We start from the raw sequence: 23,097 nt of genomic DNA, 5'->3' as shown, positions 1-23,097 counted from the left end.
AGTGGTAGTCTCGTGCATGGTATATTTCATATGAAAATTTTATAATGAAAAATTATTAATTTATTTCATATGATATGGGGAATATACTTAGCCGGCAATGTCTGTGTATTTTATATGAATATATATATATTTCTTAATATATATGAATAATTTTGAAGTGATAGTATTGTATTTTTTATTAAAATACGAAAAGAAACTATTGTTAAGAGGCACTCTAAAGCAAAAATACCCGATTTGCGGAAAGCGTGGCAGAAAACCTATACATGATGGACAGTTGATGTCCATCGGTATTGTATACAATATTTGGTACAGTATTGTATATAATATTATTATATGTTGTCATTATACTCAAAGTAGTGTTTAATAGGAGATATTTGTTTTCAAATTGATCTTAATAAAGATAATATAGTGAAACTAACCAAGATATATACTATTTAGTATATATCATTTCTGTTTCGAATTATTATCGTGAATTTTTGGAAATGGTCTTATATGATTAAATATTGTATGAGTGCCATTTCAACAATGTACCAGCATATATAATCAAAGCGATTTATATGCAAATTCAAATATTGCCAAAATATATAAATTCCATTCCACATGAACTCATGTGTTTGGTTTTATTTAATGTATATCACAAAAAACGCATACGAAATTGGATAAATTTTAAATTTGTTGTTAAAATACATAGTTTAAACACAATTAATATTGGTTTAAGCCTATATACGTGTGATAATATATTAAGTGCAAATAAAAAGATATTTTTGAACGAAAAAAAAATGTATATAATAAAATATATATATTTGTATAGAGAAAAATGGCGAATGTGAATGCTATATAAAAATGGCCACAATCGTTTAACAAATTCTCATAAACTGTTGATAAAAAATATTTATTTATTTTTTTTTTTTATTCAAAAGTATTATTGAGTTGTCAAATATTTACATATGTGAGCGTATGCGCACGAAACGAAAACATTATTCTGGTTGATCCTGCCAGTAGTTATATGCTTGTCTCAAAGATTAAGCCATGCATGTCTAAGTACACACGAATTAAAAGTGAAACCGCAAAAGGCTCATTATATCAGTTATGGTTCCTTAGATCGTTAACAGTTACTTGGATAACTGTGGTAATTCTAGAGCTAATACATGCAATTAAAACACGGACCTTATGGGACGTGTGCTTTTATTAGGCTAAAACCAAGCGATCGTAAGATCGTTACATTGGTTGAACTCTAGATAACATGCAGATCGTATGGTCTTGTACCGACGACAGATCTTTCAAATGTCTGCCCTATCAACTTTTGATGGTAGTATCTAGGACTACCATGGTTGCAACGGGTAACGGGGAATCAGGGTTCGATTCCGGAGAGGGAGCCTGAGAAACGGCTACCACATCTAAGGAAGGCAGCAGGCGCGTAAATTACCCACTCCCAGCTCGGGGAGGTAGTGACGAAAAATAACAATACAGGACTCATATCCGAGGCCCTGTAATTGGAATGAGTACACTTTAAATCCTTTAACAAGGACCAATTGGAGGGCAAGTCTGGTGCCAGCAGCCGCGGTAATTCCAGCTCCAATAGCGTATATTAAAGTTGTTGCGGTTAAAACGTTCGTAGTTGAACTTGTGCTTCATACGGGTAGTACAACTTACAATTGTGGTTACTACTATACCTTTATGTATGTAAGCGTATTACCGGTGGAGTTCTTATATATAATTAAGTACTTGTATTTTTTTATATATTCCTCCTATTTAAAAACCTGCATTAGTGCTCTTCATCGAGTGTTATTGTGGGCCGGTACAATTACTTTGAACAAATTAGAGTGCTTAAAGCAGGCTTCAAATGCCTGAATATTCTGTGCATGGGATAATGAAATAAGACCTCTGTTCTGCTTTCATTGGTTTTCAGATCAAGAGGTAATGATTAATAGAAGCAGTTTGGGGGCATTAGTATTACGACGCGAGAGGTGAAATTCTTGGACCGTCGTAAGACTAACTTAAGCGAAAGCATTTGCCAAAGATGTTTTCATTAATCAAGAACGAAAGTTAGAGGTTCGAAGGCGATCAGATACCGCCCTAGTTCTAACCATAAACGATGCCAGCTAGCAATTGGGTGTAGCTACTTTTATGGCTCTCTCAGTCGCTTCCCGGGAAACCAAAGCTTTTGGGCTCCGGGGGAAGTATGGTTGCAAAGCTGAAACTTAAAGGAATTGACGGAAGGGCACCACCAGGAGTGGAGCCTGCGGCTTAATTTGACTCAACACGGGAAAACTTACCAGGTCCGAACATAAGTGTGTAAGACAGATTGATAGCTCTTTCTCGAATCTATGGGTGGTGGTGCATGGCCGTTCTTAGTTCGTGGAGTGATTTGTCTGGTTAATTCCGATAACGAACGAGACTCAAATATATTAAATAGATATCTTCAGGATTATGGTGTTGAAGCTTATATAGCCTTCATTCATGGTGGCAGTAAAATGTTTATTGTGTTTGAATGTGTTTATATAAGTGGAGCCGTACCTGTTGGTTTGTCCCATTATAAGGACACTAGCTTCTTAAATGGACAAATTGCGTCTAGCAATAATGAGATTGAGCAATAACAGGTCTGTGATGCCCTTAGATGTCCTGGGCTGCACGCGCGCTACAATGAAAGTATCAACGTGTATTTCCTAGACCGAGAGGTCCGGGTAAACCGCTGAACCACTTTCATGCTTGGGATTGTGAACTGAAACTGTTCACATGAACTTGGAATTCCCAGTAAGTGTGAGTCATTAACTCGCATTGATTACGTCCCTGCCCTTTGTACACACCGCCCGTCGCTACTACCGATTGAATTATTTAGTGAGGTCTCCGGACGTGATCACTGTGACGCCTTGCGTGTTACGGTTGTTTCGCAAAAGTTGACCGAACTTGATTATTTAGAGGAAGTAAAAGTCGTAACAAGGTTTCCGTAGGTGAACCTGCGGAAGGATCATTATTGTATGTTTCTACCGTTAACAAAAATATTTATATATTGCCAATTTACCAAACAAAATATGTTTTTATAAAATCATAATTGTAAAATAAAATATATTCAGTTGTATATATTATATGTTTATATTAATTATATTGCCAATATACTCATTTAGTAGTAGCTATACATATAACATTGTGTTCTATGTGTGTAGCAATTAATATATAAATACATATTGATGATATTATTACAATAATATTGATTTATAAAATCTGTGTGCATATGTACCATAGTATGCACGCGTTGCGAATATGTATTGTCCATCATAGCTATGGGCATACATTGGTTAATGCAACAGCCTAAAAAGTACAATGTTGTACCTGATTTCAGGTTAATACTTTTATATAAATTGATAATTATCAAACAAGCCAAAATACATATTATATTATTTAACAATATGGTAATATATCGCTTATATAAAACTAAGACATTTCGCAACATTCTTTTAGGATAAAACTAAAATTTATTGAAGGAATTGATATATGCCAGTAAAATGGTGTATTTTTAATTTCTTTCAATAAAGACATATCTGACAAATAAATGAATAAACAAATTTTAATCACTCTAAGCGGTGGATCACTCGGCTCATGGGTCGATGAAGAACGCAGCAAACTGTGCGTCATCGTGTGAACTGCAGGACACATGAACATCGACATTTTGAACGCATATCGCAGTCCATGCTGTTTGGTACTTTAATTAATTTTATAGTGCTGCTTGGACTACATATGGTTGAGGGTTGTAAGACTATGCTAAATAAGTTGTTTAAAAATTTTACGAAATTTTTAAGCATATTGTATATTATTGGATATATATATATATATATTCATAATATTGATATTAAATGGAAACGCATTATCTCTCATTGTTGTATATATTTGTGTGAGAAGAACGAAGAAAAATATATATTTTTTTGTCCTTTTTGAATCAAATAATACTGAGGAATGTCTAGCATAAAAAAATAATTAAAGTTTTTTCATCTAGAATTGCCTCTTATTAATGTTTCGAAAGGAAATTTTGTTGTAAATATAAATATTTAATATTCTTCGTGATATTCGTTATAAAATACGAATATTATAATGATTTCATTATGAGAACGCTCTATATATAATAATATAGTGTAATTATCATTATAAATTTTAATATACGTATATACAACCTCAACTCATATGGGACTACCCCCTGAATTTAAGCATATTAATTAGGGGAGGAAAAGAAACTAACCAGGATTTTCTTAGTAGCGGCGAGCGAAAAGAAATCAGTTCAGCACTAAGTCACTTTGTCTATATGGCAAACGTGAGATGCAGTGTATGGAGCGTCAATATTCTAGTATGAGAAATTAACGATTTAAGTCCTTCTTAAATGAGGCCATTTACCCATAGAGGGTGCCAGGCCCGTATAACGTTAATGATTACTAGATGATGTTTCCAAAGAGTCGTGTTGCTTGATAGTGCAGCACTAAGTGGGTGGTAAACTCCATCTAAAACTAAATATAACCATGAGACCGATAGTAAACAAGTACCGTGAGGGAAAGTTGAAAAGAACTCTGAATAGAGAGTTAAACAGTACGTGAAACTGCTTAGAGGTTAAGCCCGATGAACCTGAATATCCGTTATGGAAAATTCATCATTAAAGTTGTAATATTTTAACAATATTATAATAATAGTGTGCATTTTTTCCATATAAGGACATTGTAATCTATTAGCATATAACAAATTTATCATAAAATATGACTTATAGTTTATTCAAATTATTATGCTTGCATTTTAACATAGAATAAATGTCATTAATTTGATAAAGTGTTGATAAATTAAAATTAATACAGTGCGTTAATTTTTCGAAATTATATAATGGCATAATTATCATTGATTTTTGTGTTTATTATATGCATTTGTATGATTAACAATGCGAAAGATTCAGGATACCTTCGGGACCCGTCTTGAAACACGGACCAAGGAGTCTAACATATGTGCAAGTTATTGGGAGATAAACCTAATAGCGTAATTAACTTGACTAATAATGGGATTAGTTTTTTAACTATTTATAGATAATTAACACAATCCCGGGGCGTTCTATATAGTTATGTATAATAATATTTATATTATTTATGCCTCTAACTGGAACGTACCTTGAGCATATATGCTGTGACCCGAAAGATGGTGAACTATACTTGATCAGGTTGAAGTCAGGGGAAACCCTGATGGAAGACCGAAACAGTTCTGACGTGCAAATCGATTGTCAGAATTGAGTATAGGGGCGAAAGACCAATCGAACCATCTAGTAGCTGGTTCCTTCCGAAGTTTCCCTCAGGATAGCTGGTGCATTTTAATGTTATATAAAATAATCTTATCTGGTAAAGCGAATGATTAGAGGCCTTAGGGTCGAAACGATCTTAACCTATTCTCAAACTTTAAATGGGTAAGAACCTTAACTTTCTTGATATGAAGTTTAAGGTTATGATATAATGTGCCCAGTGGGCCACTTTTGGTAAGCAGAACTGGCGCTGTGGGATGAACCAAACGTAATGTTACGGTGCCCAAATTAACAACTCATGCAGAAACCATGAAAGGCGTTGGTTGCTTAAAACAGCAGGACGGTGATCATGGAAGTCGAAATCCGCTAAGGAGTGTGTAACAACTCACCTGCCGAAGCAACTAGCCCTTAAAATGGATGGCGCTTAAGTTGTATACCTATACATTACCGCTAAAGTAGATGATTTATATTACTTGTGATATAAATTTTGAAACTTTAGTGAGTAGGAAGGTACAATGGTATGCGTAGAAGTGTTTGGCGTAAGCCTTCATGGAGCTGCCATTGGCACAGATCTTGGTGGTAGTAGCAAATAATCGAATGAGACCTTGGAGGACTGAAGTGGAGAAGGGTTTCGTGTGAACAGTGGTTGATCACGAGTTAGTCGGTCCTAAGTTCAAGGCGAAAGCCGAAAATTTTCAAGTAAAAAATCAGTGAGTAATATTGTCAAATCTTTTATGATTTTTAAATACTTGAATAATTTTGAACGAAAGGGAATACGGTTCCAATTCCGTAACCTGTTGAGTATCCGTTTGTTATTAAATATGGGCCTCGTGCTCATCCTGGCAACAGGAACGACCATAAAGAAGCCGTCGAGAGATATCGGAAGAGTTTTCTTTTCTGTTTTATAGCCGTACTACCATGGAAGTCTTTCGCAGAGAGATATGGTAGATGGGCTAGAAGAGCATGACATATACTGTTGTGTCGATATTTTCTCCTCGGACCTTGAAAATTTATGGTGGGGACACGCAAACTTCTCAACAGGCCGTACCAATATCCGCAGCTGGTCTCCAAGGTGAAGAGTCTCTAGTCGATAGAATAATGTAGGTAAGGGAAGTCGGCAAATTAGATCCGTAACTTCGGGATAAGGATTGGCTCTGAAGATTGAGATAGTCGGGCTTGATTGGGAAACAATAACATGGTTTATGTGCTCGTTCTGGGTAAATAGAGTTTCTATCATTTATGGTAGTTACTTGTTCCCCGGATAGTTTAGTTACGTAGCCAATTGTGGAACTTTCTTGCTAAAATTTTTAAGAATACTAATTGGGTTAAACCAGTTAGTTCTTATTAATTATAACGATTATCAATTAACAATCAATTCAGAACTGGCACGGACTTGGGGAATCCGACTGTCTAATTAAAACAAAGCATTGTGATGGCCCTAGCGGGTGTTGACACAATGTGATTTCTGCCCAGTGCTCTGAATGTCAAAGTGAAGAAATTCAAGTAAGCGCGGGTCAACGGCGGGAGTAACTATGACTCTCTTAGGAAGATATGGGTCTGAATAATAGCGTAGAAGGGGAGTCATTCCGTAATTCGTAAATCGTAAAAATCAGATCAAGTTGATTCAAGACCTCCTCGTGGTATCTTCTGGATGCTATTAGACTGAAGTTCTTTTGGTCTAATAGTAACTAACTTGAGCAGCGAAACAGTCCTATGGGGTTGCCAGCCCCTTGGACAGTTCAGTTTGATTGGCACTAATATGCAAAATACAACGCCTCGGATAATAAACACTAATTCGTTGACGAACCAAATCCCTACGGTCTCTAGCCTAGGGGCCCAATCTGAACATAGTGCACAGGTTAACCCAAACAGTGGTTACCAATGCACGATATGTGAATCGTCTTTCCGTAGCAAAAGCGGACTAGGCGTTCACATGTCACGTCGGCACAAGGACGAGTTTGATCAACTTCGTCTGCGTACCGACCGTAAGGCACAATGGAGTGAGGAAGAGTTGAGTATGATGGCAAGAAAAGAGATCGAGCTCGCAGCAAATGGAGAAAGATATCTAAATAAGAAGCTAGCGGAAGTATTTACGAACCGTAGCGTCGACGCTATCAAGAAATGTCGACAGAGGGAGAGATATAAGACCAAAATCGAACAGCTAAAGGGTCAAGCTGTTCCTCTCCCAGAAGCATTAGAATCTGAAACCATACAGCGCCGCCCTAGTATACGCGAGCGAGATCTCCTAGTAACGCCACCTAACACTCTCGGAACCACTCCAACCGAACTGTCGAACAGTGAAATCCTGGCAGTACTACAGGGGTACCCACCTGTAGTATGCAATGACCAATGGAGAGTTGAGGTTTTGCAATCCATCGTAGATGGTGCGCAGGCCTCGGGTAAGGAAATTACTCTTCAGCGCTTGTCTACTTACCTTATGGAAGTATTTCCCTCACAGAATGACCGCCCCATTCAAACGAGACCTCCACGGAGACCTCGTAATAGGAGACAAGGTAGGAGACAGCAGTACGCCTTAACACAGCGGAACTGGGACAAGCACAAAGGTCGTTGTATAAAAGCCATTTTGGATGGAACTGAGGGGACAGCAACTATGCCAAGTCAAGGTATCATGGGGTCCTATTGGAGACAAGTCATGACACAAACAAGCCCAACATATAGTGGTACGAACACCACGTTCCGGACGGAACACCCACTTGAAGGGGTTTGGTCCCCGATAACACTAGGGGACCTAAGGGTACACAGAGTGTCATTGACGAAATCTCCAGGACCTGATGGAATTACTCCAAGAACTGTCAGGAGTATTCCGTCAGGAGTTATGCTTCGCATAATGAACCTGATACTTTGGTGCGGAAAGTTGCCTGTCTCCATCCGACAGGCACGAACCATCTTCATTCCGAAGGTGGGGAATGCTTCTCGACCGCAAGACTTTCGTCCAATTACGGTACAATCTGTTATGGTAAGGATTTTAAATGCCATTTTGGCTTCCCGGTTGACCTCATCAGTCGACTGGGATCCGCGTCAGCGAGGTTTCCTTCCAACCGACGGATGTGCCGATAATACGACGATAGTCGACTTAATCTTAAGGGATCACCATAAACGTTGTAAATCACTTTATATCGCAACTTTAGATATAAGCAAAGCATTTGACTCGGTGTCTCATGCAGCAGTTAGCGCCACTCTAACTGCATATGGTGCCCCTAAAGAATTCGTTGACTACGTACAAAATTCGTACGAGGTCTGTGGCACAACGCTCAATGGGGACGGATGGAGATCAGAGGAATTCATACCTGCTCGAGGTGTCAGACAGGGTGACCCGCTATCTCCCATAATATTCAACTTGATCGTCGATCAGTTGCTTAGGTCCTACCCCAATGAGATTGGTGCCACAATCGGTGATCACACAACAAACGCGGCCGCGTTCGCAGATGATATTGTCTTATTTGCGGAAACTCGTTTAGGCCTTCAAACAATGCTAGACACGACTGTCGATTTTCTATCTTCAGTCGGGCTTACCCTTAACTCGGATAAATGTTTTACAGTTGGAATAAAGGGGCAACCGAAACAGAAGTGTACTGTGGTCATCCCAGAGACCTTCCGTATCGGTTCGCGCTCGTGTCCTGCATTGAAGCGCACAGACGAGTGGAAGTATTTAGGCATAACATTCACTGCACAAGGGAGGACCAGGTACAGTCCAGCCGACGACCTAGGTCCGAAGCTGTTGAGGCTGACAAGGTCCCCCCTAAAACCACAACAGAAATTGTTCGCACTCAGAACAGTTCTTATCCCACAACTTTACCATAAGCTGACCCTAGGTAGTGTGATGATAGGTGTTCTGAGAAAGTGTGACATACTGGTACGTTCGACCGTAAGGAAGTGGTTAGGGCTTCCTCTGGACGTGTCAACTGCATTCTTCCATGCTCCTCATACTTATGGGGGCCTCGGAATCCCTTCAGTTCGTTGGGTAGCGCCAATGCTACGTATGAAAAGATTGAGCAATATTAAGTGGGCCCACCTCGCGCAATCCGAGGCGGCCAGCTCATTTCTTACCGACGAATTGAATAAGGCCCGGGGTAGAACTCTGGCTGGACTGAATGAGTTGACATCGCGTACAGAGATCGAAACGTACTGGGCGAACAGGTTGTATATGTCTGTTGATGGTCGCGGCTTACGTGAAGCGGGACTTTTTCGTCCCCAACACGGCTGGGTGTGTCAGCCCACGCGTTTGCTAACAGGTCAAGATTACCGAAACAGTATCAAGCTGCGAATAAATGCCCTACCATCGAGGTCTCGTACCACGAGGGGCAGAAATGAATTGGAACGGCAATGTCGTGCAGGTTGTGATGCTCCCGAAACAACAAACCACATCCTGCAGAATTGTTACCGTACGCATGGGAGGCGGGTAGCAAGACATAACTGTGTAGTCAATAACCTTAAGAGGATTCTTGAGGAGAAGGGCCACACAGTACACGTCGAACCAAGTTTGCAGCTGGAAACCTCGGTAAGTAAACCAGACCTGGTGTGTATCCGTGACAATCACGCTTGCGTGATTGATGCGCAGATTATAACGGATGGACTGTTTCTCGACGATGTGCACCATCGCAAAGTTGAGAAATATAAAAGACCGGAAGTTATATCTGCACTGCGGAGAGAATTCGGAGTGTCGGGCAACGTCGAAGTCCTATCCGCGACGTTAAACTGGCGTGGGATCTGGAGCAATCAATCCGTTAGAAGATTGATAGCAAAGGGTCTCATCTCATCCGGTGACAGCAATGTCATTAGCGCCAGAGTGGTAACAGGCGGACTATATTGCTTCAGACAGTTCATGTATCTCGCAGGTTACACTCGAGATTGGACTTAGCCTATACACTATGTTGGAGAGAAGACGCTTGCTACCTAGGCAAAATGTGAAATTAGGTATAAACATCGTGGTTGTAAAACTTGAGGTGGGTTTTTAGTACGTATGCGTGATTACTTCGTAATCATGAATCGTGCATGCTAGTGGGGTTTGGCCTCCACTAGTATCTTTGAAGATTTTCCTTCCTCAGCGATCAAAAAAAAAAAAAAAAAAAAAAAAAAAAAATAGCCAAATGCCTCGTCATCTAATTAGTGACGCGCATGAATGGATTAACGAGATTCCTACTGTCCCTATCTACTATCTAGCGAAACCACAGCCAAGGGAACGGGCTTGGAATAATTAGCGGGGAAAGAAGACCCTTTTGAGCTTGACTCTAATCTGGCAGTGTAAGGAGACATAAGAGGTGTAGCATAAGTGGGAGATATTAGATTTCGGTTTGGTATCGACAATGAAATACCACTACTCTTATTGTTTCCTTACTTACTTGATTAAATGGAACGTGTATCATTTCCTAGCCATTATACGGATATATTTATTATATCTTATGGTATTGGGTTTTGATGCAAGCTTCTTGATCAAAGTATCACGAGTTTGTTATATAATCGCAAACAAATTCTTTAATGAGAAAATGCATTTATGTATTTTCAATTTGAAAATTTGGTATAACTCCAATTACTCAGGTATGATCCAATTCAAGGACATTGCCAGGTAGGGAGTTTGACTGGGGCGGTACATCTCTCAAATAATAACGGAGGTGTCCCAAGGCCAGCTCAGTGCGGACAGAAACCACACATAGAGCAAAAGGGCAAATGCTGACTTGATCTCGGTGTTCAGTACACACAGGGACAGCAAAAGCTCGGCCTATCGATCCTTTTGGTTTAAAGAGTTTTTAACAAGAGGTGTCAGAAAAGTTACCATAGGGATAACTGGCTTGTGGCGGCCAAGCGTTCATAGCGACGTCGCTTTTTGATCCTTCGATGTCGGCTCTTCCTATCATTGTGAAGCAAAATTCACCAAGCGTTGGATTGTTCACCCATGCAAGGGAACGTGAGCTGGGTTTAGACCGTCGTGAGACAGGTTAGTTTTACCCTACTAATGACAAAACGTTGTTGCGACAGCATTCCTGCGTAGTACGAGAGGAACCGCAGGTACGGACCAATGGCACAATACTTGTTCGAGCGAACAGTGGTATGACGCTACGTCCGTTGGATTATGCCTGAACGCCTCTAAGGTCGTATCCGTGCTGGACTGCAATGATAAATAAGGGGCAATTTGCATTGTATGGCTTCTAAACCATTAAAAGTTTATAATTTATTTTATAAACGACAATGGATGTGATGCCAATGTAATTTGTAACATAGTAAATTGGGAGGATCATCGATCACCTGATGCCGCGCTAGTTGCATATAAAAACATTATTTAATACAATGACAAAGCCTAGAATCAATTGTAAACGACTTTTGTAACAGGCAAGGTGTTGTAAGTGGTTGAGCAGCTGCCATACTGCGATCCACTGAAGCTTATCCTTTGCTTGATGATTCGATATATATAAATTTATTCTTTATATATGAAAATTATTTTTATATATTTATATGAATATATACCTATAAATGGTAATATATATATATATATATTAAAAAGAATATATTTTATATAAATATGGATAAATTATTTATCCTATATAAATTACGTTGGCTTGAATATGAATATAATGTTATATTATAAGTTTGTTATACTTAATTACATATGAAATGATACTTATAAAAATTGTATTATGTAAACACACGAAACATAGTGTATATGCATATGTGCAAATGTGAATGTATATATGAAATAATATGAATGCAAAAAGCATGGAGTGATCGTATGTGGAACTTGGAAGTATTTCTAATATTGGAATTTAATGATATGTGATATGAATGCAAGAATTAAATACTTTGGTATATAAAATGTGATAATATTATATGTTATATTATAACATGAGCATGATTTGATTATGAATTAGGTTTTATATGGATATGGATATGGATATGGGAATGTTTCTCATATATAATATAACATTATAGCATAATCATAATGCGATTATAAATATAGAAAATATAAAAATGTATTTAATATAAATAGATATATTACGTGTATATGTGAAATTAAAGCAAAGATACCAGCTGATATGATATCTTTCATGTAAATGAATGATGAATGTAATGAAAAATAATTAATTTAATTTCATATGATATGGGGAACATACTAAGTCGGCAATGTCTGTTTATTTTATATGCGTATATATATTTTTCTTAATATATATGAATAATTTTGAAGTGATAGTATAATATTTTGTATTAAAATACGAAAAGAAACTATTTTTAAAAGGTACTCTCAAGTAAAAATACCTGATTTGCGGAAAGCGTGGCAGAAAACCTATATAGGGAGTGGTAGTCTCGTGCATGGTATATTTCATATGAAAATTTTATAATGAAAAATTATTAATTTATTTCATATGATATGGGGAATATACTTAGCCGGCAATGTCTGTGTATTTTATATGAATATATATATATTTCTTAGTATATATGAATAATTTTGAAGTGATAGTATTGTATTTTTTATTAAAATACGAAAAGAAACTATTGTTAAGAGGCACTCTCAAGTAAAAATACCCGATTTGCGGAAAGCGTGGCAGAAAACCTATATAGGGAGTGGTAGTCTCGTGCATGGTATATTTCATATGAAAATTTTATAATGAAAAATTATTAATTTATTTCATATGATATGGGGAATATACTTAGCCGGCAATGTCTGTGTGTTTTATATGAATATATATATATTTCTTAGTATATATGAATAATTTTGAAGTGATAGTATTGTATTTTTTATTAAAATACGAAAAGAAACTATTGTTAAGAGGCACTCTCAAGTAAAAATACCCGATTTGCGGAAAGCGTGGCATAAAACCTATATAGGGAGTGGTAGTCTCGTGCATGGTATATTTCATATGAAAATTTTATAATGAAAAATTATTAATTTATTTCATATGATATGGGGAATATACTTAGCCGGCAATGTCTGTGTGTTTTATATGAATATATATATATTTCTTAGTATATATGAATAATTTTGAAGTGATAGTATTGTATTTTTTATTAAAATACGAAAAGAAACTATTGTTAAGAGGCACTCTCAAGTAAAAATACCCGATTTGCGGAAAGCGTGGCATAAAACCTATATAGGGAGTGGTAGTCTCGTGCATGGTATATTTCATATGAAAATTTTATAATGAAAAATTATTAATTTATTTCATATGATATGGGGAATATACTTAGCCGGCAATGTCTGTGTATTTTATATGAATATATATATATTTCTTAATATATATGAATAATTTTGAAGTGATAGTATTGTATTTTTTATTAAAATACGAAAAGAAACTATTGTTAAGAGGCACTCTAAAGCAAAAATACCCGATTTGCGGAAAGCGTGGCAGAAAACCTATACATGATGGACAGTTGATGTCCATCGGTATTGTATACAATATTTGGTACAGTATTGTATATAATATTATTATATGTTGTCATTATACTCAAAGTAGTGTTTAATAGGAGATATTTGTTTTCAAATTGATCTTAATAAAGATAATATAGTGAAACTAACCAAGATATATACTATTTAGTATATATCATTTCTGTTTCGAATTATTATCGTGAATTTTTGGAAATGGTCTTATATGATTAAATATTGTATGAGTGCCATTTCAACAATGTACCAGCATATATAATCAAAGCGATTTATATGCAAATTCAAATATTGCCAAAATATATAAATTCCATTCCACATGAACTCATGTGTTTGGTTTTATTTAATGTATATCACAAAAAACGCATACGAAATTGGATAAATTTTAAATTTGTTGTTAAAATACATAGTTTAAACACAATTAATATTGGTTTAAGCCTATATACGTGTGATAATATATTAAGTGCAAATAAAAAGATATTTTTGAACGAAAAAAAAAATGTATATAATAAAATATATATATTTATATAGAGAAAAATGGCGAATGTGAATGCTATATAAAAATGGCCACAATCGTTTAACAAATTCTCATAAACTGTTGATAAAAAATATTTATTTATTTTTTTTTTTTATTCAAAAGTATTATTGAGTTGTCAAATATTTACATATGTGAGCGTATGCGCACGAAACGAAAACATTATTCTGGTTGATCCTGCCAGTAGTTATATGCTTGTCTCAAAGATTAAGCCATGCATGTCTAAGTACACACGAATTAAAAGTGAAACCGCAAAAGGCTCATTATATCAGTTATGGTTCCTTAGATCGTTAACAGTTACTTGGATAACTGTGGTAATTCTAGAGCTAATACATGCAATTAAAACACGGACCTTATGGGACGTGTGCTTTTATTAGGCTAAAACCAAGCGATCGTAAGATCGTTACATTGGTTGAACTCTAGATAACATGCAGATCGTATGGTCTTGTACCGACGACAGATCTTTCAAATGTCTGCCCTATCAACTTTTGATGGTAGTATCTAGGACTACCATGGTTGCAACGGGTAACGGGGAATCAGGGTTCGATTCCGGAGAGGGAGCCTGAGAAACGGCTACCACATCTAAGGAAGGCAGCAGGCGCGTAAATTACCCACTCCCAGCTCGGGGAGGTAGTGACGAAAAATAACAATACAGGACTCATATCCGAGGCCCTGTAATTGGAATGAGTACACTTTAAATCCTTTAACAAGGACCAATTGGAGGGCAAGTCTGGTGCCAGCAGCCGCGGTAATTCCAGCTCCAATAGCGTATATTAAAGTTGTTGCGGTTAAAACGTTCGTAGTTGAACTTGTGCTTCATACGGGTAGTACAACTTACAATTGTGGTTACTACTATACCTTTATGTATGTAAGCGTATTACCGGTGGAGTTCTTATATATAATTAAGTACTTGTATTTTTTTATATATTCCTCCTATTTAAAAACCTGCATTAGTGCTCTTCATCGAGTGTTATTGTGGGCCGGTACAATTACTTTGAACAAATTAGAGTGCTTAAAGCAGGCTTCAAATGCCTGAATATTCTGTGCATGGGATAATGAAATAAGACCTCTGTTCTGCTTTCATTGGTTTTCAGATCAAGAGGTAATGATTAATAGAAGCAGTTTGGGGGCATTAGTATTACGACGCGAGAGGTGAAATTCTTGGACCGTCGTAAGACTAACTTAAGCGAAAGCATTTGCCAAAGATGTTTTCATTAATCAAGAACGAAAGTTAGAGGTTCGAAGGCGATCAGATACCGCCCTAGTTCTAACCATAAACGATGCCAGCTAGCAATTGGGTGTAGCTACTTTTATGGCTCTCTCAGTCGCTTCCCGGGAAACCAAAGCTTTTGGGCTCCGGGGGAAGTATGGTTGCAAAGCTGAAACTTAAAGGAATTGACGGAAGGGCACCACCAGGAGTGGAGCCTGCGGCTTAATTTGACTCAACACGGGAAAACTTACCAGGTCCGAACATAAGTGTGTAAGACAGATTGATAGCTCTTTCTCGAATCTATGGGTGGTGGTGCATGGCCGTTCTTAGTTCGTGGAGTGATTTGTCTGGTTAATTCCGATAACGAACGAGACTCAAATATATTAAATAGATATCTTCAGGATTATGGTGTTGAAGCTTATATAGCCTTCATTCATGGTGGCAGTAAAATGTTTATTGTGTTTGAATGTGTTTATATAAGTGGAGCCGTACCTGTTGGTTTGTCCCATTATAAGGACACTAGCTTCTTAAATGGACAAATTGCGTCTAGCAATAATGAGATTGAGCAATAACAGGTCTGTGATGCCCTTAGATGTCCTGGGCTGCACGCGCGCTACAATGAAAGTATCAACGTGTATTTCCTAGACCGAGAGGTCCGGGTAAACCGCTGAACCACTTTCATGCTTGGGATTGTGAACTGAAACTGTTCACATGAACTTGGAATTCCCAGTAAGTGTGAGTCATTAACTCGCATTGATTACGTCCCTGCCCTTTGTACACACCGCCCGTCGCTACTACCGATTGAATTATTTAGTGAGGTCTCCGGACGTGATCACTGTGACGCCTTGCGTGTTACGGTTGTTTCGCAAAAGTTGACCGAACTTGATTATTTAGAGGAAGTAAAAGTCGTAACAAGGTTTCCGTAGGTGAACCTGCGGAAGGATCATTATTGTATGTTTCTACCGTTAACAAAAATATTTATATATTGCCAATTTACCAAACAAAATATGTTTTTATAAAATCATAATTGTAAAATAAAATATATTCAGTTGTATATATTATATGTTTATATTAATTATATTGCCAATATACTCATTTAGTAGTAGCTATACATATAACATTGTGTTCTATGTGTGTAGCAATTAATATATAAATACATATTGATGATATTATTACAATAATATTGATTTATAAAATCTGTGTGCATATGTACCATAGTATGCACGCGTTGCGAATATGTATTGTCCATCATAGCTATGGGCATACATTGGTTAATGCAACAGCCTAAAAAGTACAATGTTGTACCTGATTTCAGGTTAATACTTTTATATAAATTGATAATTATCAAACAAGCCAAAATACATATTATATTATTTAACAATATGGTAATATATCGCTTATATAAAACTAAGACATTTCGCAACATTCTTTTAGGATAAAACTAAAATTTATTGAAGGAATTGATATATGCCAGTAAAATGGTGTATTTTTAATTTCTTTCAATAAAGACATATCTGACAAATAAATGAATAAACAAATTTTAATCACTCTAAGCGGTGGATCACTCGGCTCATGGGTCGATGAAGAACGCAGCAAACTGTGCGTCATCGTGTGAACTGCAGGACACATGAACATCGACATTTTGAACGCATATCGCAGTCCATGCTGTTTGGTACTTTAATTAATTTTATAGTGCTGCTTGGACTACATATGGTTGAGGGTTGTAAGACTATGCTAAATAAGTTGTTTAAAAATTTTACGAAATTTTTAAGCATATTGTATATTATTGGATATATATATATATATATATTCATAATATTGATATTAAATGGAAACGCATTATCTCTCATTGTTGTATATATTTGTGTGAGAAGAACGAAGAAAAATATATATTTTTTTGTCCTTTTTGAATCAAATAATACTGAGGAATGTCTAGCATAAAAAAATAATTAAAGTTTTTTCATCTAGAATTGCCTCTTATTAATGTTTCGAAAGGAAATTTTGTTGTAAATATAAATATTTAATATTCTTCGTGATATTCGTTATAAAATACGAATATTATAATGATTTCATTATGAGAACGCTCTATATATAATAATATAGTGTAATTATCATTATAAATTTTAATATACGTATATACAACCTCAACTCATATGGGACTACCCCCTGAATTTAAGCATATTAATTAGGGGAGGAAAAGAAACTAACCAGGATTTTCTTAGTAGCGGCGAGCGAAAAGAAATCAGTTCAGCACTAAGTCACTTTGTCTATATGGCAAACGTGAGATGCAGTGTATGGAGCGTCAATATTCTAGTATGAGAAATTAACGATTTAAGTCCTTCTTAAATGAGGCCATTTACCCATAGAGGGTGCCAGGCCCGTATAACGTTAATGATTACTAGATGATGTTTCCAAAGAGTCGTGTTGCTTGATAGTGCAGCACTAAGTGGGTGGTAAACTCCATCTAAAACTAAATATAACCATGAGACCGATAGTAAACAAGTACCGTGAGGGAAAGTTGAAAAGAACTCTGAATAGAGAGTTAAACAGTACGTGAAACTGCTTAGAGGTTAAGCCCGATGAACCTGAATATCCGTTATGGAAAATTCATCATTAAAGTTGTAATATTTTAACAATATTATAATAATAGTGTGCATTTTTTCCATATAAGGACATTGTAATCTATTAGCATATAACAAATTTATCATAAAATATGACTTATAGTTTATTCAAATTATTATGCTTGCATTTTAACATAGAATAAATGTCATTAATTTGATAAAGTGTTGATAAATTAAAATTAATACAGTGCGTTAATTTTTCGAAATTATATAATGGCATAATTATCATTGATTTTTGTGTTTATTATATGCATTTGTATGATTAACAATGCGAAAGATTCAGGATACCTTCGGGACCCGTCTTGAAACACGGACCAAGGAGTCTAACATATGTGCAAGTTATTGGGAGATAAACCTAATAGCGTAATTAACTTGACTAATAATGGGATTAGTTTTTTAACTATTTATAGATAATTAACACAATCCCGGGGCGTTCTATATAGTTATGTATAATAATATTTATATTATTTATGCCTCTAACTGGAACGTACCTTGAGCATATATGCTGTGACCCGAAAGATGGTGAACTATACTTGATCAGGTTGAAGTCAGGGGAAACCCTGATGGAAGACCGAAACAGTTCTGACGTGCAAATCGATTGTCAGAATTGAGTATAGGGGCGAAAGACCAATCGAACCATCTAGTAGCTGGTTCCTTCCGAAGTTTCCCTCAGGATAGCTGGTGCATTTTAATGTTATATAAAATAATCTTATCTGGTAAAGCGAATGATTAGAGGCCTTAGGGTCGAAACGATCTTAACCTATTCTCAAACTTTAAATGGGTAAGAACCTTAACTTTCTTGATATGAAGTTTAAGGTTATGATATAATGTGCCCAGTGGGCCACTTTTGGTAAGCAGAACTGGCGCTGTGGGATGAACCAAACGTAATGTTACGGTGCCCAAATTAACAACTCATGCAGAAACCATGAAAGGCGTTGGTTGCTTAAAACAGCAGGACGGTGATCATGGAAGTCGAAATCCGCTAAGGAGTGTGTAACAACTCACCTGCCGAAGCAACTAGCCCTTAAAATGGATGGCGCTTAAGTTGTATACCTATACATTACCGCTAAAGTAGATGATTTATATTACTTGTGATATAAATTTTGAAACTTTAGTGAGTAGGAAGGTACAATGGTATGCGTAGAAGTGTTTGGCGTAAGCCTTCATGGAGCTGCCATTGGCACAGATCTTGGTGGTAGTAGCAAATAATCGAATGAGACCTTGGAGGACTGAAGTGGAGAAGGGTTTCGTGTGAACAGTGGTTGATCACGAGTTAGTCGGTCCTAAGTTCAAGGCGAAAGCCGAAAATTTTCAAGTAAAAAATCAGTGAGTAATATTGTCAAATCTTTTATGATTTTTAAATACTTGAATAATTTTGAACGAAAGGGAATACGGTTCCAATTCCGTAACCTGTTGAGTATCCGTTTGTTATTAAATATGGGCCTCGTGCTCATCCTGGCAACAGGAACGACCATAAAGAAGCCGTCGAGAGATATCGGAAGAGTTTTCTTTTCTGTTTTATAGCCGTACTACCATGGAAGTCTTTCGCAGAGAGATATGGTAGATGGGCTAGAAGAGCATGACATATACTGTTGTGTCGATATTTTCTCCTCGGACCTTGAAAATTTATGGTGGGGACACGTAAACTTCTCAACAGGCCGTACCAATATCCGCAGCTGGTCTCCAAGGTGAAGAGTCTCTAGTCGATAGAATAATGTAGGTAAGGGAAGTCGGCAAATTAGATCCGTAACTTCGGGATAAGGATTGGCTCTGAAGATTGAGATAGTCGGGCTTGATTGGGAAACAATAACATGGTTTATGTGCTCGTTCTGGGTAAATAGAGTTTCTATCATTTATGGTAGTTACTTGTTCCCCGGATAGTTTAGTTACGTAGCCAATTGTGGAACTTTCTTGCTAAAATTTTTAAGAATACTAATTGGGTTAAACCAGTTAGTTCTTATTAATTATAACGATTATCAATTAACAATCAATTCAGAACTGGCACGGACTTGGGGAATCCGACTGTCTAATTAAAACAAAGCATTGTGATGGCCCTAGCGGGTGTTGACACAATGTGATTTCTGCCCAGTGCTCTGAATGTCAAAGTGAAGAAATTCAAGTAAGCGCGGGTCAACGGCGGGAGTAACTATGACTCTCTTAAGGTAGCCAAATGCCTTGTCATCTAATTAGTGACGCGCATGAATGGATTAACGAGATTCCTACTGTCCCTATCTACTAGTTGCTTTTTGACTGCCATTCGAAGCAGACGTGTTTTTCAAGCGGTCCGCTATACCGTCGTTCGAATTAAGTAAAAAGTGATTTTTCCAAGTGGAAAATATATCAAAATTGCCGCGAGATCACGCGCTGTTCGTGAGTGAAATCGGGTGTTAATTTGGTGAAAGAACAAAGCAGATATTTGCAAATTAATATTTGCAAAATAAACGCTAAAAAGAACCACGTGCGGAACCCTAGTTCGTAAACAAGTGCGAATAGTTCGACAACAAGTCGGAATAGTTCGACAGCACGTTCGAGTTCGAAGCTTTGGTTCGAAGCTTTGGCTCGAGTTCGAAGCGTTCGGTTCGTGTCTCCGCTGAGAAGTTGGTTCGAGTCTCCACTAAGTGCCGATTAGTTGAGTCACGCCAATAGAGGTAGCCACAACCCGCCGGGCTATGGAAATAGAGACGGAGGCCGACGCCAGCGACACTAGCGTGGCTAGTGTAGGGGCGAGCTCGTCGTCGAGCGTTCCCGCCCGCAGGCGGGGTCGGCCGAAGTCCTCAGCCGCCAAACAGGGAGCCAAAAAGATCGGGCTTGGGATTGGGCTAGCTGGAGAGCGGCCGATCCCAGCCGAGAGATCGCCGCCAACGTCGCTCCCCTTTGAGCAGGCTCCATCCACCTCTGCCGCTGCCGCTGCCACCACCGCTGCCAGTACTTCTGCCGCCGCTGCCGCCACCGCTGCCGCCACCGCTGCCGCCACCGCTGCCGCCACCGCTGCCGCCACCGCTGCCGCCACCGCTGCCACCACCGCTGCCACCACCGCTGCCACATGCCCGGCAACTGACATTGTCGCGGCAGGCTACTCGGCCATCATCGCAGAAATGTCTGCGATAAGGATGGCGGTGAGCAAGGCTGTACTTAAGGGGCTGATGCCGCCCGAGGCCTCAATGGAAATCCTCGTCGCGACCAACCGGTACGACGAGTTGGTCATGGCCCTGGCTGGGGAAAAGGTGCGCCTGGAGGAGAGGGCAAGGATGCCGCCTCCACCGAGACCCGCTGCTGCTGCCCACTCGGGCACCACTGCCGTCACAACCGCTGCGTATGCGACAGCCTTCCCAGGCCTGCCCGCACCGAGCGCCGTCGCTGCACCGATCCCAAAGCCTAGGGATACCTGGTCTGCTCTAATAAAGAGCAAAAACCCGGAGGAGACCAGCAAGGAGCTTGTGGAGCGTGTTAAGAAGACCGTGGTGCCGACTCTTGGAGTCCGCGTCCACGAGGTTCGCGAGCTGAAGAGCGGAGGAGCGATTATTCGCACCCCTTCAGTGAGCGAACTGAGGAAGGTAGTGGCCAGCAGCAAATTCACCGAAGCGGGACTGGAGGTCAAGAAGAGGCCGGAGACCAAGCCTCAGGTCGTGGTGTACGACGTGGACACGTCCATAACACCGGAAGAGTTCATGGAGGAGCTCTTCACAAAGAACCTGGAGGAGACCATGACTGCCGCGGAGTTCAAAAAGTCGGTTCACCTGGGCAGTAAACCCTGGTCGGTCACCGACGGCGCCACGATCAACGTGACGCTAGAGGTCGACGCAAAGGCACAGGAGGCGTTGCGCGAATGCGTATACATCAAGTGGTTTAGATGCCGCTGCCGCTCCTTGGTCAGAACATACGCCTGCCACAGATGTGCAGGCTTCGACCACAAGGTGTCGCAATGTCGCCTAAAGGACATAGAGAAGATATGGGTCTGAATAATAGCGTAGAAGGGGAGTCATTCCGTAATTCGTAAATCGTAAAAATCAGATCAAGTTGATTCAAGACCTCCTCGTGGTATCTTCTGGATGCTATTAGACTGAAGTTCTTTTGGTCTAATAGTAACTAACTTGAGCAGCGAAACAGTCCTATGGGGTTGCCAGCCCCTTGGACAGTTCAGTTTGATTGGCACTAATATGCAAAATACAACGCCTCGGATAATAAACACTAATTCGTTGACGAACCAAATCCCTACGGCCTCTAGCCTAGGGGCCCAATCTGAACATAGTGCACAGGTTAACCCAAACAGTGGTTACCAATGCACGATATGTGAATCGTCTTTCCGTAGCAAAAGCGGACTAGGCGTTCACATGTCACGTCGGCACAAGGACGAGTTTGATCAACTTCGTCTGCGTACCGACCGTAAGGCACAATGGAGTGAGGAAGAGTTGAGTATGATGGCAAGAAAAGAGATCGAGCTCGCAGCAAATGGAGAAAGATATCTAAATAAGAAGCTAGCGGAAGTATTTACGAACCGTAGCGTCGACGCTATCAAGAAATGTCGACAGAGGGAGAGATATAAGACCAAAATCGAACAGCTAAAGGGTCAAGCTGTTCCTCTCCCAGAAGCATTAGAATCTGAAACCATACAGCGCCGCCCTAGTATACGCGAGCGAGATCTCCTAGTAACGCCACCTAACACTCTCGGAACCACTCCAACCGAACTGTCGAACAGTGAAATCCTGGCAGTACTACAGGGGTACCCACCTGTAGTATGCAATGACCAATGGAGAGTTGAGGTTTTGCAATCCATCGTAGATGGTGCGCAGGCCTCGGGTAAGGAAATTACTCTTCAGCGCTTGTCTACTTACCTTATGGAAGTATTTCCCTCACAGAATGACCGCCCCATTCAAACGAGACCTCCACGGAGACCTCGTAATAGGAGACAAGGTAGGAGACAGCAGTACGCCTTAACACAGCGGAACTGGGACAAGCACAAAGGTCGTTGTATAAAAGCCATTTTGGATGGAACTGAGGGGACAGCAACTATGCCAAGTCAAGGTATCATGGGGTCCTATTGGAGACAAGTCATGACACAAACAAGCCCAACATATAGTGGTACGA

General features: G+C 38.8%; 4 non-coding genes and 2 pseudogenes across 4 annotated transcripts; all 6 read left to right on the top strand.

Annotated features, from left to right (window-relative positions):
- Window positions 1-979: 979 nt before the first annotated feature.
- On the top strand, window positions 980-2,974 carry LOC113567128. Its single transcript, XR_003409354.1, has one exon. It is a non-coding gene; the product is annotated as a small subunit ribosomal RNA (ribosomal RNA).
- A 596-nt stretch (window positions 2,975-3,570) lies between these two features.
- LOC113567133 lies at window positions 3,571-3,749 on the top strand. The gene has a single exon (XR_003409356.1). It is a non-coding gene; the product is annotated as a 5.8S ribosomal RNA (ribosomal RNA).
- Window positions 3,750-4,162: 413 nt separating this feature from the next.
- On the top strand, window positions 4,163-11,679 carry LOC113567129 (annotated as a pseudogene).
- A 2,666-nt stretch (window positions 11,680-14,345) lies between these two features.
- On the top strand, window positions 14,346-16,340 carry LOC113567127. Its single transcript, XR_003409353.1, has one exon. It is a non-coding gene; the product is annotated as a small subunit ribosomal RNA (ribosomal RNA).
- A 596-nt stretch (window positions 16,341-16,936) lies between these two features.
- On the top strand, window positions 16,937-17,115 carry LOC113567132. The gene has a single exon (XR_003409355.1). It is a non-coding gene; the product is annotated as a 5.8S ribosomal RNA (ribosomal RNA).
- Window positions 17,116-17,530: 415 nt separating this feature from the next.
- On the top strand, window positions 17,531-20,311 carry LOC113567131 (annotated as a pseudogene).
- Window positions 20,312-23,097: the final 2,786 nt, after the last annotated feature.

This window comes from Drosophila persimilis, unplaced genomic scaffold, assembly GCF_003286085.1.
Source record: "Drosophila persimilis strain 14011-0111.01,24,50 unplaced genomic scaffold, DperRS2 tig00001893-arrow-arrow-pilon, whole genome shotgun sequence".
Classification (NCBI taxonomy): domain Eukaryota; kingdom Metazoa; phylum Arthropoda; class Insecta; order Diptera; family Drosophilidae; genus Drosophila; species Drosophila persimilis.
Note: the sequence above shows the minus strand (reverse complement) of the source record. Positions and strands in the feature narration are given on the sequence as shown.